The sequence below is a fragment of the Hemitrygon akajei genome, chromosome 2 (assembly GCF_048418815.1).
Source record: "Hemitrygon akajei chromosome 2, sHemAka1.3, whole genome shotgun sequence".
Classification (NCBI taxonomy): Eukaryota; Metazoa; Chordata; class Chondrichthyes; order Myliobatiformes; family Dasyatidae; genus Hemitrygon; species Hemitrygon akajei.
Genome location: NC_133125.1, coordinates 100,512,648 through 100,529,346, shown reverse-complemented (window position 1 = coordinate 100,529,346; position 16,699 = coordinate 100,512,648). Strand labels below are relative to the sequence as shown.

Below are 16,699 nucleotides of genomic sequence, written 5' to 3'. Positions count from 1 at the left end.
ACTCTTTTCCATAGATGCTGCCTGACCTGCTGAGTTCCTCCTGCATTTTGTGTGTTGCCTTGGATTTCTAGCACCTGCAGATTTTCTTGTGTTTGTGAAGCAAAGATATATTAAGCTCAGAGCTCCACAGCACAATAGATGGGGATGTTCATGGAAACAACTTCTCAGAGCTTTTTAGTGCATTGCAGTAGCATAGCAGTTAGTGCAATTGCTTTGCAGCACCAGTAAGCACTGACAGGGATTAGATACCTGCTGCTGCCTTCACGATCTCCCCGTGACCACTTTTCCTCCAGATACTCCAGTTTCCTCCCAAATTCCAAAGACATTCAGTTAATGTTAGTGAGCTGTGGGCAGGCAATGTTAGCGCCAAAACTGTGGTGAACACTTTTGTGGGTTACCCTGGCGCAATCCTCAGACTCTGTTGGTCATTGATACAAAATGATGCATTTCACTGCATGTTTTGATGCAATAAATAAAGCTAATTTTCTTTAAAAACCATGGTTTATAGTTGTACGTCAGGATGGCAGAGAATTTCTAAAAACAGTGTCCCTGTAACCAGTTTCTGTCCAAATGCATGCTTTGTTTACGTTTACATCCCAAGTTGGAGCTTCTTAAGATTAAACACAAGAAATTCTGCAGATGCTTGAAACCCAGAGTAACAGATACAAAAGGCTGGAGGAACTCAGCAGGTCAGGCAACATCCATAGAAGTGAATAAACAATTGATGTTTTGGGTCAAGATCCTTCATCAGGACTGGAAAAGAAGGGGAAAGGAGACATAAGAAGATGGACAACACACACAAAATGCTGGTGGAACGCAGGCCAGGCAGCATCTATAGGAAGAAGTACAGTCGACGTTTCGGGTCGAGACCATTTGTCAGGACCAATGGAAAAAACAGATAGTAAGAGATTTATAAGTAGGAGGGGGAGGGGGAGACCTGAAATGATAGCAGAAGATAGAAAGGGGGGGGGGGATGAAGCCTAGAGCTGGGAAGTTGATTGGCAAAAAGGATACAAGGCTGGAGAAGGGGAGCACCAGAGGAAGATGGAGAACAGGCAAGGAGTTATTGTGAGAGGGAAAGAGAGAAAAAAATATTAAAAATTAGGGTTGGGGTAAGAAGGGGAGGAGGTGTATTAATGGAAGTTAGAGAAGTCAATGTTCATTCCATCAGGTTGGAGGCTACCTAGATGGAATATAAGGTGTTGTTCCTCCAACCTGAGTGTGGCTTCATCTCGACAGTAGAGGAGGCCATGGATTGACATATCAGAATGGGAATGGGACGTGGAATTAAAATGTGTGGCCACTGGAGATCCTGCTTCCTCTGGCAGACAGAGCGTAAGTGTTCAGCGAAACGGTCTCCCAGTCTGCGTCGGGTCTCACCAATATATAGAAGGCCACACCAGGAGCACCGGACGCAGTATACCACACCAGCCGACTCACAGGTGAAGTATCGCCTCACCTGGAAGGACTGTCTGGGGTCCTGAATGGTGGTGAGGGAGGAAGTGTAAGGGCAGGTGTAGCGCTTGTTCCGCTTACAAGGATAAGTGCCAAGAGGGAGATCGGTGGAAAGGGATTGGGGGGGGGGGGGCGAGTGGACAAGGGAGTCGTGTAGGGAGCGATCCCTGTGGAAAGCAGAAAGTGGGGGGAGGGAAAGATGTGCTTGGTGGTGGGATCCCGTTGGAGGTGGTGGAAGTTACGGAGAATTACATGTTGGACACGGAGGCTGGTGGGGTGGTTGGTGAGGACAAGAGGAACCCTATCCCGAGTGGGGTGGCAGGAGGATGGGGTGAGACGGATGTGCGAGAAATGGGAGAGATGCGTTTGAGGGCAGAGTTGCTGGTGAAGGAAGGGAAGCCCCTTTCTTTACAAAAAGGAAGACATCTCCTTCGTCCTGGAATGAAAAGCCTCATCCTGAGAGCAGATGCAGCGGAGACGGAGGAATTGAGAGAAGGGAATGGCATTTTTATAAGTAACAGGGTGAGAAGAGGAACAGTCCAGGTGGCTGTGAGAGTTTGTAGGCTTATAGTAGACATCAGTAGATAAGCTGTCTCCAGAGATAGAGACAGAAAGATCAAGGAAGGGGAGGGCGATGTCGGAAATGGACCAGGTAAATTTGAGGGCAGGGTGAAAGTTGGAGGCAAAGTTAATGATGTCAACGAGCTTAGCATGTGTGCAGAAAGCAGCGCCAATGCAGTCGACGTAGTGAAGGAAAAGTGGGGGACGGATACCAGTATAGGCTTGGAACATGGACTGTTCCACATAGCCAACAAAAACACAGGCATAGCTGGGACCCATACGAGTGCCCATGGCTACACCTTCAGTTTGAAAGAAGTGGGAGGAGCCAAAGGAGAAATTATTAAGAGTAAGGACCAATTTTGCTAGACGGAGGAGAGTGGTGGTAGAGGGGAACTGGTTGGGTCTGGAATTCAAAAAGAAGCGGAGAGCTTTGAGACTTTCCTGGTGGGGGATGGAGGTATATAGGGACTGGACATCCATGGTGAAAATAAGATGATGGGGGCTAGGGAACTTGAAATCATTGAAAAAATCCGGAGTATGAGAAATGTCACGAACATAGGTGGGAAGGGATTGAACAACGGGGGGATAAAACTGTGTCAAGGTTTGCAGAACTGAGTTCGGTGGGGCAGGAGTAATCTGAAACAATGGGTCTACCTGGACAGGCAGGTTTGTGGATCTTGGGTAGGAGATAGAAACGGGAAGTGCAGGGTGTGGGAATTATGAGGTTCGTGGCATGGGAGATCCCCAGAGCTGATAAGGTTGTTGATGGTGTGGGAGAGAATGGCCGGGTGCTCCTTAGTGGAGTCATGTTCGAGGGGTAAATAAGAGGAGGTATCAGTGAGTTGTCACTGTGCCTTGGCAAGGTAGAGGTCAGTATGCCAGACTACTACAGCGCCCCCCTTATCAGCAGGTTTTATGGTAAGGTTAGGATTGGTGTGGAGGGAGTGGAGAGTAGAGCGTTCGGAAGGAGTGAGGTTGGAATTGGAACAAGGTGTGGTGAAGTCGAGATGGTTGATGTCCCGTTGTCAGTTAGCAATAAAAAGATCCTGAGCAGGCAGAAGACCAGAGCGGGGTGTCCATGAAGAAGAGGAGGGTTGAAGATGGGAGAAGGGGTCATCGGTGGGGGTAGGAGAGTCCTTGCTAAAGAAGTAAGCTCGGAGACGGAGCTGGTGGAAGAAGAGTTCAGTGGAACCTATTGAAGTGTGGATACAGGGGGACAAAGGTGAGGCCCTTACTGAGGACAGAGTGCTCTGCCTCAGAGAGTGGAAGGTCGGAGGGGATTGTGAAGACCTGGCACGGATGAGAGCTGGGATCAGAGGGGGGAGGGAGGTTGGTAGTGTCAGTGGAGAGGGGAGGTTTGGGGTGAGAGTAAGATGGAGCCTCTGAGGGCCCAGGACCTGACGATGGGATCTGAGGGAGACAGGATTGCAGAGTGGTGGTGGGGGAAGGGGAGATGGGAGTTCCAATAGCAGCATGTGAAGGCCCGGCCTGGAGTTCAAGGCTGGAGTCACAGTTGAAGGCTGTGCAATCGCTTTGAAGGTGCTCATGGTTGTTGGGACCCGCATGGATGGTGGTGGAATCCAGGTTTTGAATATGCTCTTGGTTGGTAGAGCCGCCGAGATTGACGGTGGGGGTTGCGGTCCGAAGAAGAAGATGAGGGTGGAGAGTACAAGCTACAAGGAAATGGGTGAAGCCGTGTGAGTGGAGGGGGATGTTGAGAAGATGGGAGGTGATAAGTGGAGAAAAAAGTAAAGGGCTGGAGAAAGAGAAGATGCACAAGGGGGAAGTGAGAAGTAGTAAGATGCCAGAGTGGGGAAATGAAGAGCAAAGGGGGAGGTAAAAATTTACTTGAAGTTGGAGAAATCAATGTTCTGCCATCAGGTTGGAGACTACCTAGATGCTCCTCAGACCTGAGAGTGGACTCATTGTGGCAGGAGGGGACACTCTGGACCTCCTGCACATATTGGAATGGGAATGGAGAAAGGAATAGAAATAGTTGGCCATTGGGAAATTCCACTTTTTGCAAATGGAGCTGAGGTGCTTGGCAAAGCGGTCAACATTTTTATGTGCACCTTGTGTTGCAACTATCAAACTGCTCTATATTGTTTCCAGAACCAGGACAGTCCACAAACACGTTATGGAGCTGCATACATTCCAAAGCTTGGTGGTTACAGACTGTAGCAAAATACAATTCTGTTTTTGCTAATGGCTGACAGTGCTCTTCCAAATGTATTCAACTGCTTAGGAACAAGATGCTATGTGGCAAGAGTGGAGCAGTGGAGTCAACTTTGTTAAAGTTGATAAAAGCACTTTTTATAGGTTGATGGCAGTGAACAAAATTGAGAAGTTGGGAAATCTGGAGCTTGAGGAGAAGTGATTAGTAATTATAATGCTAGTTTTCAGCAAATTTATGTGTGGAAAATTCAGAGTGGGCATCTGTTAGGTGTATGGCCTGTTTTTATTGAAGCAAGCAGAGCCCTCAATTTTGGACTCGGGTAAATCCTGAGGCTAGGTGCCTTTGAAACTTTGGTGATACGAACCAAACCTCCCAAATCTTTGCTCATAAGTAAATGCACAGAAGTGAAATGTAGAATACGAAGTACAAAATCTTCAATACTAATATTTAAATACATCCAAACCTCCTGTAGATTCTGCCACTCACCTATAAACAGAGCTCAAATACCTACCACCATGTACATATTTGAGATGTGGAAACAAAGTGGAGCAAACCTACATGGTCTTGGGAAGAATGCACAAACTCTACAGAAAACACACAAGATGTGCCACTGTGTTGTCCCAAAAGCCATGAATTCTATAGCAAGTCCTGGCCGTTTTTGCAATGGGTGAACTGCCGAAAACACCTAATGATTGAAGAGTCAGTGAGTGAATTTAGCATTAGTAGTTGCAATTTCACCTACAAGTTAGAAAATGCAGTTACTAAATCTGACTAGAACAAACAGATCCCTCCTGTCCTTCTCCAAGTTCTGGACTGAAGATCAATGGGACACTGATACTTGACGTGTGAACTTACTCTTAACATAAGATTACATAGGTTTTCACCTGAAGGATTGGCAAAAAGCTGGTCACAAATATGGAAATAATATTCAAACCATAGAATTAATGAACACTTATATCACAGGGGATGCCTATTTGGGACCCAGTGAACATGCCAATGGAGTTGAATACGTGGAATGAACTTGCCGACTTTGCAGACTGTCATAACCATGTGACTTTTTCAACTTCATTTAATGCTCTCCAAAGCCATGAAAAATACAGCTGGTGGGCCTAGCAGTCTGCAGCTGTGCTTTAGATCTCAGAATTTCCACGTAAGCAACACTGATAACAACTTTAGTCTTTGCCAGAAATATACTTAGAAATTTCCAATTAGCTGTCTTTTTGACAGACATAACTTAATAAAGGAGATTACTTTTATGATTCAATTACAGGATGAGATCATTTCTGGGAAGGCCTGCATTTATTGGCCATTTCTGATTGCCTGTGATAAAATGTGGCAGTCCTTCAAGTGCACTCTCATGAAACTGCTAGAGTTCCAAGATATAGACTCAGTGACAATAAAGGAGTAATGATTCCACAAGAATTTGCAGATGCTGGAATTTGGTGTGGCAAACATGATGCTCAGTGGATCAGGCAGCATCTGAGGAGGGAAATGGAAACCTATCACACTAGACTGAAAGATAGAGAGGAAATAGCCAACAGAAAATGTTGAAGGGGTGGGGTGGGGCAAGAGCTCTCAGGTGATTGGTGGATCCAGGTAAGAAGGAGTGATAGGCAGGTGGAGGAGAGGAGAGTGGGATTAGTGACAGAAGCTTGGGGGGGGGGGGGGATTGGAGGGATTAACAAAGGGTTGAAGATGATGGAATCTGAATGAAGAGATGTTGGAAAAAAGAACCAAATCAAAGTTGGGAACAGTGCAGGACAGGAACCAATGGGAGGGGTTGGCAGATGGACTGAGTGGAGGGGAAAGAAATAGGAGCGACTGTGGGAAGAACTGGAGAAAAGGGATGGGGGTGGTGTGTGAGCAGTTTACCAGAAAATGAAGAATTTGAAGTTATGCTGCTGGATTGTAGGCTACCCAGCCGAAGTACAAGATGCTGTACCCCTAGTTAATGTTTAGCCTCACCCTGGCAGTGGAGAGCACAGAGGATTAAATATGGCAGTATGGGAATGGGGAGGAAAATTAAAATGATTGACAACCAGGGACTCCATATGAAATAATGATACAATTCTAAGTCAGGAAGCATGTGGCTTGGGTGGATCTTGCGTGTCTTAGATTTCCCATTCACATGCAATGTAGCCACTGTGTGCTAGTAATGGAGGGAATGAATGTTTAAGGAAGTGAGTATGGTGAGAATTAAGCAATTTGCTTAATCTTGGGTGGTACTGATTTTTTAAAATTACGTTGATAGTACGACACTCAATTTGCTTAGTGGAGTCTATGCTGGCACTTCTGATACGCCTTGTCAATTATGGAAGGCTATAGGAAGTCTTCCAATAAGTTAGTTACCACAAAATCCATTCTCTAACATGCTCTTAAAGCCAGAATGTTAAAGCAGAAACAATTACATTTTGGTTTACTGCATGTACCAGTCCAATTAAGTTCATTACAAGCTCATCAAGTGTTTTCTCAATAGAATGGACACACTAATAATGTTTTATATTCATTGCAGAAAATTGAGAAATATTTCTAAATGATTGAAGTCCAATTGAAAATAACCTATAAGTCAAAGGTGTAAAATATGAATTGAGGAAATAGATTTTTGTGGAACAAAAAGAAAGATCAGAGCTGGCAAATCTTGACAAAACTTACTGCAAATTGGTTAAGGTGTTTATACAACAAAGAGATTGGAAACAGCTTTAAAACACACTGCTAGATCATAGAAACATAGAAAATAGGTGCAGGAGGCGGCCATTCGGCCCTTCGAGCCTGCACCGCCATTCAGTATGATCATGGCTGATCATTCAACTCAGAACCCTGTACCTGCTTTCTCTCCATACCCCCTAATCCCTTTAGCCACAAGGGCCATATCTAACTCCCTCTTAAATATAGCCAATGAACCGGCCTCAACTGTTTCCTGTGGCAGAGAATTCCACAGATTCACCACTCTCTGTGTAAAGAATTTTCTCCTCATCTCGGTCCTAAAAGGCTTCCCCTTTATCCTTAAACTGTGACCCCTCGTTCTGGACTTCCCCAACATCGGAAACAATCTTCCTGCATCTAGCCTGTCCAATCCCTTTAGAATTTTATACGTTTCAATAAGATCCCCCCTCAATCTTCTAAATTCCAGTGAGTATAAGCCTAATCGATCCAGTCTTTCTTCATATGAAAGTCCTGCCATCCCAGGAATCAATCTGGTGAACCTTCTCTGTACTCCCTCTATGGCAAAAATGTCTTTCCTCAGATTAGGGGACCAAAACTGCACACAATATTCTAGGTGCGGTCTCACCAAGGCCTTGTACAACTGCAGTACAACCTCCCTGCTCCTGCACTCAAATCTTTTTGCTATGAATGCCAACATACCATTTGCATTTTTCACCGCCTGCTGTACCTGCATGCCCACCTTCAATGACTGGTGTACAATGACACCCAGGTCTCGTTGCATCTCCCCTCTTCCTAATCGGCCACCATTCAGATAATAATCTATTTTCCTGTTCTTGCAACCAAAGTGGATAACCTCACATTTATCCACATTAAATTGCATCTGCCATGAATTTGCCCACTCACCTAACCTATCCAAGTCACCCTGCATCCTCCTCACAGCTAACACCCCTGCCCAGCTTCGTGTCATCCGCAAATTTGGAGATGCTGCATTTAATTCCCTCGTCTAAATCATTAATATATATTGTAAACAACTGGGGCCCCAGCACTGAGCCTTGTGGTACCTCACTAGTCACTGCCTGCCATTCTTAAAAGGTCCTGTTTACTCCCACTCTTTGCTTCCTGTCTGCCAACCAATTATCTATCCACATCAATACCATACCCCCAATACCGTGTGCTTTAAGTTTGCACACTAATCTCCTGTGTGGGACCTTGACAAAAGCCTTTTGAAAATCTAAATATACCACATCCACTGGCTCTCCCCTATCCACTCTACTACCGTAGTTACATCTTCAAAAAATTCTATAAGATTCGTCACACATGATTTTCCTTTCACAAATCCATGCTGACTTTGTCCGATGATTTCACCTCTTTCCAAATGTGCTGCTATCACATCTTTGATAACCGACTCTAGCATTTTCCCCACCATCGATGTCAGACTAACCGGTCTATAATTCCCTGGTTTCTCTCTCCCTCCTTTTTTAAAAAGTGGGGTTACATTAGCCACCCTCCAATCCTCAGGAACTAATCCAGAATCTAAGGAGTTTTGAAAAATTATCACTAATGCATCCACTATTTCTTGGGCTACTTCCTTAAGCACTCTGGGATGCAGACCATCTGGCCCTGGGGATCAGATAAAATGATTCTTGCCTTTTTTTTTAGAAACTATCAGTACATTCTATGCAAGAAAGTCAGAATTAAATGTAAATGACCATTTCAACTTATTCTACCAGACTGCTTTGCAATTCATATGAGTATGTTATCTTTACTCAGAATCACTATGTCAACTGACAAATATTCAATTACATCTATATACCATGAACAAATCAAATACCAATATAATGATATGTTCGATGAAAACTATTTTGCAAAAGAACCAATGAGAAATTAACTTTACAAATTTTTAAACAAACAACAGAATTATTAAAATGTCATCTCTTTCCTGGCTGACCTGAGACACTTTTCTGGGATTTTACACACTTGCTCACATTTACTAAATTTGCAACAAATTTTCTTATTGTGTTTAATGTAAATTTCATTTCTTTGATCTTCTGTGATATTTTGAAGTAGACTAGAGTCAGCCCCACATAAAACCTAAAAGTTTGATTGAATTAATCTGAATAGTTTGGTAATTATATCATTCTGCCAACCTTCATAAAGAATCTTAAACTTATTTTTTTTTGGCATAAGCTCTCTAGTAAGTACATTAAAAAAAACTTCAGTTTAAAAATAAGAAACTTTTAAAAATATTTAAAATGCGACTTTGAGGTGAATAGATGCTAAATAAAAATGCTCATCTTTCCTGATAAGTTACTTCTAATTGCCTCAACATTGCTTCAGATACCCACACAAAAATATTCCAATTACTTTTTATTTATTCATTTTATTGAAATGCTAGCATTTATTACCTAACCTTGTCTGCTATTGAGCATGTGATCATGAGATGCTCTCTTCAACCACTGCACTTGCTCATATGAATTGCAAAGCAATCTGGTAGAATAAGTTGGAATGGTCATTTACATTTAATTCCTTGGTGCCCACATTTCCGATGATCTCACCTGGTCCCTGAACTCCCCCATCCTGATCAAAAAGGCGCAATAGCGCCTTTATTTCCTGAGGAGCATCAAGAAAGCTCACCTCTGTCCCAGGATACTGATGGTCTTTTACCGCTGTACCATTGAGAGCATAGTCACCAACTGCATCTCAGTGTGGTATGGCAATTGTCCCGTATCGGACCACAAAGCACTCCAACGGGTGGTGAAAACTGCCCAGCGGATTATCGGCACCCAATTGCCCACCATTGAGAACATCTACCATAAACGCTGCCTGGGCAGGGCGAAAAGCATCATCAAGGATGCATCTCACCCTAACCATGGACTTTTTACTCTCCTCCCATCTGATAGGTGCGACAGGAGCCTCCGCTCCTACACCAGCAGGCACAGGAAGAGCTTCTTCCCTAAGACAGTGACCCTGCTGAACCTCACATCACAGCGCTCACACCCATATTGTACTGTGTTAGTACTTTAATATCTGTATGCTGTAGTACTTTTTATTCACAGTTATTTTGTAAATAACACTATTCTTTTTCACTTCTGGTTAGATGCTAACTGCATTTCATTGGCTTTGTATCTGTACTCGGCACAATGACAATAAAGTTGAATCTAATCTAATCAATGCCTCTCAGGAAGAGTGTGCAGGATTCAAATACAGTACAATTAAAACAAGAGCTATTTCCCTGAATGAAACCAGCAGGTGATAGGAATGCTACCCAAAGACCATCCTGTTTGGGGAGGTACTACTGGAATAACCTAAGTGAGTAAAATGCATTACATTTTGTAGATTATACATAGCTGCAGCCACTGCACTGTAGTGGGACATCTGAATGTAGATGGGGGTGCAAATCAAGCAGGGCTCTTTATTCTGGACGGCAAACTTACCTGCTGTTGACTGAAAAACTTTCTAAAATATCGATGATTTAATATTTGGAGATATGGAATTTCAGTTTGAGCAAAACTCATTCAAAAATATATAATACCGATTCAACACAGATGATGCAAAATTATTCAATGTTATTTAACTGACAGCAAAAACTGGGAATCAGAAATAAATCCAGAAATATCTATCAGGTTAGGCAACATCCATGGAGAGAAGTTACTATTTCAGGCTGATAATCTTTCACTTCTGATGAACTAACTTGAAATATTAACTCTCTCCATTGGTACTTCTAGTCCAGCTGTGTGCTTCCAGCATTTTCCATTTCGAATAGATTTCCAGCACCTGCAGTCATTTGCTTTTCTAACACCTTAATATTGTTTGCGGTCAATTAAAAATTCAACTGCAATCAATTACATATTTGCAAATAAAAGGGACATGCAGTACTTACATTATGACAATCAATGTTGAAAATCTCTACCTTGACTGTTAACACTTTTGCCATTATCTTGTGAATAATTTGTATGTGTGATGCATAATTTCAATCATGCACAAATTGAAATTAATTTCTGAAGTGTAAACATTCAAAAACAAATTTTGTATCACATTTTTCATTACTAAAATATTAATTATAGAAATTTAATCAAAATATTTGAGATTACATAATATAAACATAAAACTTGATCACACCTGAAGAATAAATTCACAAAAATCATCTTTCTTTTTAAAGCAAGGAAAAGTGTTTCATTCTTCATATTTGAAGCATTTGTTGTATTTCTATTTAGAGATAAGAGCTTGTACTTCATAATTTAAGTCTTTTAATCTTGAATAGCTCTTCAATGATTAAATAATTTCCAAAACACAAACTTAGCTTTTAATACCAAGTAATTACAGGTATTGTTTTCTCCCAAATTTGCTAATTCTTCTCTTCATTTTGAAAGTTATATCCCTCACCAACATCAGTGCTTGATTATCAACCAAAGGGACTTATGATGCAAAGTCCCTGCTTCAACATTTCCTATAAAGTACCTCTGCTTCTGACCCACCACCATGAAGTTTTATACCTTCTGTCCCAGAAAGAAACATGTCAGTTCCTCACAATGCCACCAAAGCCGAATATTCTTTTCGCTCATATGCTCTTTGTCACAATGCTGCTTACTTTGACAGCAGTGTCAGTGGGCTCTATTTCTGCTTTCATCTTCAACAATTTACTGAGAGTTCCTGGGCCTAGGATCATCATTCTCCAGTCACAAACTCACCAATGCAAACAAACTTCGTAAGCTACCTGTACTTCTAAAAAGACTGATCAACTGACTTCTGAGTTTCAATTGGTCTACCTTCTCCAATCATGGTTTGCTCATTAGCCAAATTTTTCATTATTTTAGTTTGGGCTAGGATCTAAAAGACAACGCCATGTCAGTCCATTTTCCTGTTTATTCCATCTGCATTTTGCAATTTCATTGAAAAATGACAGGACAAAGGAGGAGTTCTGAGGTAATAATTGCAGTTTGGGTCCAAATTTAACAAATCCACAAAAGGCAATGACCTTTGGGCTACTGGGGGGGGGGGGGGGAAGAAATGAAATGCTACAAGAACATCAAGCAGTATCTGCAGAAAGTTGCTCATTCTTGTTTGTTTCAGATTCTAGCATATAGTTTTATTTGCTTTCCATTTTCAAATTACCTTTCTAACCATGTGCAAATTCATGTTGGGTAAATCATATCAGACAATTGAATACACGATTCAAAAGCTAGAGTGGGAACAAAGGGGACTCTGGCACAGATTCAAGCTTATTTGTCACATGTACATTGAAACATTCACTCAGCTACCTCCTATACTGAATAAAGTGGACACTGTATTTATATTCACGGTCCTCTGCTGCTGTAACTCATCCATGTCAAGGTATGATGTGTTGTGCATTTTGAGACGCTCTTCTGCACACCATTGTTGCAACATGAGGTTACTTGAGTTACTATCGCCTTCCTGTCAGCTTAAGCAAGTCTGGCTATTTCCCTCTGACCTCTTTCATTAACAAGGCATTTTTGCCCACAGACCTGCTCACTGGATGTTTGTTCACTGGATGTTTTTTTTATTTCCCACACCATTCCCTGTAAACTCCAAAGACCGTTGTGCGTGAAAATCCTACAAGATCAGCACTTGAGGTACTCAAACCACTCCATCTGGCACTAACAATCATTCCTCAAAGTTACATTTCTTCCCCATTCTGATTGTTGGTGTGAACAACTATTGGTCCTCTTGACCATGAGGCTGCTTAACCAGTTGAGAGCCCAGGGTATTCCAGGAAAGATACTAACATGGATAGAGCACTGGTTGATTGGCAGGAGGCAAAGACTGGGAATAAAGGGAGCCTATTCTGATTGACTGCCTGCGACTAGTGGTGTTCTGTAGGGTTTGGTGTAGGGACTGCTTCCTTTTACATTGTAGCCAGTGATTTGGATGACGGAATTGATGGCTTTGTGGCCAAGTTTCCAGATGATGCGAAGGTAGGTGGAGGTGCAGGTAGTGTTGAGGAAGCAGGGAGGGTGCAGAAGGGAGATTGGGAGAATGAGCAAAGAAGTGGCAAATGGAATAAAGTGCCAGGAAGTGAATGGGAAGTTGGATGATTTGGAAGCTTTTAAAATCCAACACAAGGCAACTAAAAAGCTATAAGGGAAAAGATGAAATATGTGGGCAAGCTAGCTGATAATATAAAGCAGGATACTAAAAGTTTCTTCAGTTATGTAAAGAATAAAAGGGAGGTGAGAGTTGATATTGGACCACTGAAAAATTATGCTGGTGAGATAGTAATGGGGGGTGGGGAGAGGACAAAGAAATGGCAGATGAACTTAATAAGTACTTTGCTTCTGTGGAAGATACTAGCCAGAGGCACTTGAGTGTCTGGGAGCAGGAGTGAGTGCCATTGCTATTACAAAGGAAAAAGTGCAAGGGAAACTGAAAGGTCTTGAGGTGAACAAGTCACCTGGAGCAGATGGACTACATCCCAGAGTCCCGAGAGAGTTTGCTGAAGAGATAAAAGATGTATTGGTCATGATCTTTCAAGAATCACTTGATTCTGGCATGGTCTTGGAGGACTGGAAAATTGCAGATGTCACTCCACTCTTTAAGAGAAGAAATTATAGACCAGTTAGCCTAACCTCAGTGATTGAGAAAGTGTTGGGAGTCCATTATCGAGGATAAGATTTCAGGGTACGTTGAGACTAATGATAAAGTCAAAGTCAGTATGGTTTCTGTCAAGGGAAATGTTGTCTGACAAATCTGTTAGAATTCTTTGAGGAAGTAACAAGCATGGTGGACAAAGGAGAGGCAGTGGATGTCATTTACTTAGTTTTTCAGAAGGCATTTGATAAAGTGCCTCACATGAGGCTGCTTAACAAGATAAAATCCTGTGGTGTTACAGGAAATATACTGGGATGGATAGAGGAATGGCAGCAAATGGGAATAAAGGGGTCCATTTCCGGTTGACTGCCAGTAACTAGTGTTCCTCAGGGTCAGTATTGGGACTGCTACTTTTCACATTATTTGTCAGTGATTTAAATAGTGGAATTGATAGCTTTGTGGCAAAGTTTGCAGATGATAAAAAGATAGGTGGAGGGGTAGGTAGTGCTGAGGAAGCAATGAGATTGCTGCAGGACGTAGACAAATTGAAAGAATAGACAAAAAAGGGGCAGATGGAATACAGTGTTGGGAAATGTATGATAAGGCACTTTGGTAAAAGGAACAATAGTGCAGACTATTATCTAAATGGGGAGAAAATTCAAATATCAGAAGTGCAAAGGGACTTAGGAGTCCTTATGCAAGACTCTCAGAAGCCTCAAAATTGAAAGGTGACTTTTTACAACAGGAGTAAGGAGGTTTTTTTTTAGCCAAAGAGTGGTGAATCTGTGGAATGCTCTGCCATAAACTGCGGTGGAGGCCAAGTCCACGGGTACATTCAAAGCGGAAGCTGACAGATTCCTGATTGGTTGGGGCTCAAGGGATATGGTGAGAGGGCAAGTCGATAAGGTGGTTAAGGAAGCTTATGGAATACTTACTTTGAGGCAGGCATTGAGTTCAAAAAAGGTTGCAACTTTATAAAACTCTGGTTATGCCACATCTGGAGTATTGCATACATTTCTGGACATCCCACTATAGGAGGGATGTTGAGGCTTTGGAGAGGATGCAGAAGAGGTTTACCGGGATGCTGCCTGGTTTAGAGGGCATGTGCTATCATGAGAGGCTGGACAAACTTGGGCTGTTTTCTCAGGAGCGGCGGAGGCTGAGGGGAGATCTGTCAGAGACTTATAAGATTATGAGATAGTGACAGAGTAGACAGTAAGTATCTGTGTCTTATGCCAGAGGGCATGCATTGAAGGTGAGATGTGAAGGTTAAGTTTTTTGCCTGGAATGCGCTACGTGGTATGGTGGTAGAGGCAAATACATTAGAGGCTTTTAAGAGATGTTTAGATAAGCTCATGGATGCAAGGAAGATGGAGGGACATGGACGTTGTGTAGGTAGGAGGGATTGGTGTTTGGGTGTTTCTGATTTGTCTTTTAGCTGGTTCGACAGAATATTGTTGGCTGAAGAGCCTGTTCCTGTGCTGTACTGTTTTACGTAAATATAAGTTCACTGATGGAGAAGGAGAGAAAATAAGAAGAGATAATTAAGACCTGTTAATACGACATCTGTACCAGGGAAAAATGCTGCAATCTATAAGGAAGTGGTAATGGTACCATGAAAATAATATGTTTGGGCAGTGTCAACATGGATTTATGAAAGAGAACTTATATTTTACATTACTGTGAGAGCTTTTGAAGTTTAATGAGCAGCATGGATGAGTGAGAACCATTTGATGTGGTATATTTGGACTTTTAATTTATTTAACGAGCCTTTTATAAGCCACATAATCAAATGTCTTCTGAGAATGCAAACAGACTACAACTATTGGATTCCTATATATCCAACTACAAATCAAAGACAGTGAAGATGCCAACTGTAGATTACTGAACTACCAATTAAATTGCTACAGTAATACTTGCTGAGATCCACTGCCTCTTCCATTAATCACCCTTTAAAATGGTAAAGCTCATTTTCCCATTTTTTCCAGCAATTAGAACTCATATCCTTTTCTTTCCTTAGTTCAAACACAATCTAGTTCCATTTCTCAAATAAAAAAACAATTTAATTTCTTTGAGTCAGGCAGTACCCTGTTGATAGAACATGGATAGTCTTCTAAACACTTACATATTTTGTATTTTCTCACAACTGAAGACATTCAGCTCATGTCTATGCTCGCTCTTAAAGCATTCCCATTCATATTATCCATCCACCCACTCTCCTTGTAAACTATTCTTTCTCAATGATCACTAATTCTACACTGATTCTTCCGCCATCCAATTCACACCAGAGGCAACTGAAAGATAAAGATTAACTTCATTTGTCACATGTACATCAGAAAATCAAAATATACAGTGAAATGTGTTTTTTGTGTCAATGGGTAACACAGTCCGGATGTGCTGGGGTCAGCTATGCTTCTGGCACCAACAAGCATGCCCGCAACTTACTAACCCTAACCTGTATGTCTTTGGAACGTGGGGAGAAACTGGCGCATTCAGAGGAAGCACATGTGGTCATGGGAAGAATATACAAATTCTTTACAGACAGTGGCAGAAATGGAATCCCAATCACTGGCTCTGTAAAGTGTTGCTCAAATAGCTACACTATCTTGCCTCCCCACACAGTAGCTAATTAATCCTCAAACATATCTCTGAGATGTCAGAAAAAATAAAAGCATCCAGTGGAAACCTGTACAGTCACAGAGTGAACACACAGCCTCCACATGGAGAACGCCAGGGTTGGAATTGATTGCAGCTTCTTGGAGCAGTAAGATAGCATTGTTACCTGCCCACAGCTCTGTCCTGCTGCAATATATACACTTCTCAAAAGCATCTAACATTCCATTTTTTGTTGTGCTTTGGCAGGTTTATTATACTGAAACATTCTTGTATGTTTCCATATCTGGGTTACGAGCACACTGCACAATGAATTATTTAAGAAAACAATTAAAACAAACCCAGATTTATAAATTATATCCAATATTTCTTAAAGAATAAACTGGTGTTATCACGGTATCACATTTAGTCCTCCAAAAGGACCACAATCTTGTTGTGGTTTGGAGGTTTGTGTGCCCCTATGACCCAGAGAGCTATGTTGGCTGGAGTCAAGGCTTTATGCTTTGGCTCTTAGTAAGATCAACCATGCCAAACAGATCAAAGGGGAGAGGCCAGACGAAAAGTCCTCTAGGCTCAGGGGTTCAGCTCGGGGCTAACAGCCCTTACAGAGTCAGCAATGAAGAATCCTTCTGCATCTGTGTGCAATAATATTTCTGAGTTTCCACCTGGGACTAGCATGGAGGA

At 42.1% G+C, this 16,699-nt stretch overlaps 1 protein-coding gene across 8 annotated transcripts in view; it reads right to left on the bottom strand.

Moving 5' to 3' along the window:
- mbd5 (methyl-CpG binding domain protein 5) overlaps positions 1-16,699 on the bottom strand; it is a 233,351-nt gene that overhangs the window by 25,292 nt on the left and 191,360 nt on the right. The gene's annotated exons all lie outside the window — the stretch shown is intronic.